This window comes from Myotis davidii, unplaced genomic scaffold, assembly GCF_000327345.1.
Source record: "Myotis davidii unplaced genomic scaffold, ASM32734v1 scaffold97, whole genome shotgun sequence".
Taxonomy (NCBI): domain Eukaryota; kingdom Metazoa; phylum Chordata; class Mammalia; order Chiroptera; family Vespertilionidae; genus Myotis; species Myotis davidii.
In genome coordinates this window covers 720,452-723,521 of record NW_006289392.1, presented here as the reverse complement: position 1 = coordinate 723,521, position 3,070 = coordinate 720,452, and the positions used below count along the sequence as shown (strand labels likewise).

The 3,070-nt window shown below is 54.4% G+C and overlaps 1 pseudogene; it reads left to right on the top strand.

Moving 5' to 3' along the window:
* Positions 1-3,070, top strand: part of LOC102759186 — a 40,433-nt pseudogene that overhangs the window by 31,615 nt on the left and 5,748 nt on the right.

Sequence of the window (3,070 nt, the reverse complement as noted above, 5' to 3'; positions counted from 1 at the left end):
AAGCAGGTATCTGGTTTGTTTCGGTTCTATAATCGAAACTCTGTATCAACTCCAGCTCTGAGATCCCGGCTCTCTGAAAGCTGGTTTCTGGGGTTTTGTTTAGCTTCTATATGTTACAATGTTCTTAAACTGCAGGCTCAGAAGCCAGCAAGGCAGGCGGGGAACGTTGCAGTCCTCCGTCACTGAAGCAAGCAAGCCTCATGTTCAGTTTAAGCTGCCTGTCTGCCGGCCACCATCTTGGCTGGCAGTTAATTTGCATATCACCCTGATTTGCCAATGGGAAGGGTAGCAGTCGTACGCTAATTACCATGTTTCTCTTTTATTAGATAGGATATCGGGCTGATCATACCACTCCCCTGCTCAAAAGCTTGCCATGGCTGGCTCCCCACTGCACATAGGAGAGAGTCCACACTGAGCCTGGCCATGAGTACATGACATCATCATACCTGTGCAGGTTTAATTGCTTCAACTCTCTAATATATGTCCTATATTTTAACCATATAATTGTAGGTATATTCAGCATTTTGCAAAAAAAAATAGGGACAGGAATTACACATGACCGGACATTCTCTGCCTTTGTGAAACTAATGCTCTATTTGTACATTAAGACACCCCTAGTAAGAGTGGAGAGAGAGTTAAATCCTGGGAAAGGGACAACTTTATAACTAGCTAGGGATTTGGTTCCTGACCCAGATGGAATCAAATAAGCAAGAGAGAAGTCTGTAGAAAAATCTTTTTTAGACCCAGGGCAAGGTATTCTACTGGGCATTTTGCATCATCATCCGTCAGTTTGGGGGCCAGGCACTGTTCTAGGCAGTTGGCCTATCTATAATAATAAAAGCATAATATGCTAATTAGACCAGATGTCCTTCCAGACAACCTTCCAGATGAAGCCAGGGCTGCGAAGGGAGCCCATGTCCTGTGTGCCAGAGGAAAGCCAGTGCCGGCAGCAGGGGGAAGGAAGGCCTACTCTTGCATGAATTTCGTGCATTGGGCCTCTAGTATTATGTAATTTAATGAATCACAACTCTATGAGATGTGTGTTTTTGTCTTTATTTTACAGAACAGAACCTGAGGCTCAGGGAAATTAAGTAACTTGCCTAAAGTCACCCAGTGAATATATGGCAATGCCAAACCAAGTCCAGATATTTTTAACTACAAATCTCATAATACTTTCAAGACCACTGGAGTGGCTTTCAGGTTCAGGGTGTCGCTGGAGGTCACAGGACACACATGACAGGCTTACCAGGCATGAGGTCTACTTCACTTTAAGAATGGATACAAACTAAGGATCAGAGCAGCATATTAGGCTAATCTATAGTAATATCTATAATAATAAAAGGGTAATATGCTAATTAGATCGGATGTCATTGGGGATGTCCTTCCTGATGAAGCCGGGGCAGGAGGGAAGCAGCCGGGTCTGGGTGCCTGTGGACACCCAAGGGAAGCCAGCCTGCGTCCCAGCTGCCTGTCGGCAGCCAGAGGAAGGAAGCCCGGGTCCCGGGTGCCGGAGGGAAGCCGGTGCTGGCAGCCCGGGGAAGGAAGGCCTACTCTTGCATGAATTTTCGTGCATTAGGCCTCTAGTTGTATCATAAAGGCTTTGGACATCCAGAGCCAATATTCAACATCCCAACCAGCATTTTGGTCTCTTTTTAATTTAAAGGAAATTTTGGTCTCCTTTTTAAAGCAGTGTAATCTCTAAACCAGTTGAGGTAATTAGAGAGAAGAAAGAGCATGAAACCTAACAGCGTCAGACAGATGGACAGACAGGAGAGAGGGCCAGCACTGGTCAGGGACGCACACACCAGATCTTCTCCAGTTTGGAAATGAGGTCATCCCAGAGTCTGATCAGTTCATGGCTTTCTTTAGTCCTCGGCTCGGTGGTCTTCTCCAGCGAGTGGATGTGCACCTGCCCCTTCTGCAGGCTCCATGGATGGCCAAGGCCTCCCCTGGGCCTTGCTTGGGCCTGAGCCATCTCCTTTGCCGGCTTAAGCTTCTCTTCCTCGTGGGCGCCCAGAGCCTGGGATCTTGGTCCTCCTCCATTTTCACCACATGATCCTCAGCACACTTAGTTGATTCTCCATGGTGCGGTAGCTTCCTATCACCTCGTCCTGAAGATCAGGCTGCATGAAGTGGTTAGAGAACTATTTCCCCATGGAGTTCAGGTCTACAGACCTTCTCCTTTCACTCTGGATCCCGGCTGTGGCACGATCCTTCTGTGTCGGAGCCTCCTGCGTCCCCTGGCGCAGGTCCCCTCACACCCGCCTGCGACCTTCCGTGGAGACCTCACACCTGCTCTTCAGCCACAGGCTCCCTTTTCGCGTGGCTTCCACCTCCCCACCAGATCCCTCTGTCTGCGCCATGGCCTGTCCCCAGGAGTGGAGTCGGCGCTGCGCGCCACGGGGAGCGCGAGGGAGCGGGTGGCCGCAGCTCCTCCAGGCGTCCTGTGTGCGCACTGCGCGCCCAGGCCGGTGCTGCCCGCCGACCACCAGGAGCCCGTCCACGCCCAGCATCGGACCGGGACCGTGTCCCCGGGCGATGCCTCCGCCTGGGAAGCCGCAGCTGTGCCATGTCACCCCCTGGGCAAGCAGAGCCCCCTGGTGTCAGGAGTGGCCTCATCAGGCCTGCTCCTCGGCGGAGGGCGCGGACCCAGGCGGGGCGGAGGGCCCCCCGGGCACATGGTCAGTGGGGCCCAAGCACCCAGCGAGCCCGCGGTTCCCTTCTGGGTTCCTTCCTGCCCCACCTCTGGGGCTGGGCCTCCCCGCCTCCCGGGAACGATTGAAGTTCGGGCACCCAGCGGGCCCCAGGCCGGGTTGTGAGACCCCAGGGCGGGGATGGGCCCTCGCGCACCTTCAGTCTCCCCCAGGGCGGTGGAGGCTGGTCTCCCCACTTTCCTGGCCTCAGACCCTCCAACCAGAGTGGCCATGTGGCCGGAGGCCTCTTCCCCCTGAGGACCGGGGTGGGAGCGCAGCTGCCGGATGTCCCCGGGTCAGGGAGGCCTTCCCCGCAGGCGTCTTCCTGGTGCCCTGGAGGCCCGGCCCAGGGCGCCGGGGCAGGGGCAGGGGGCGCG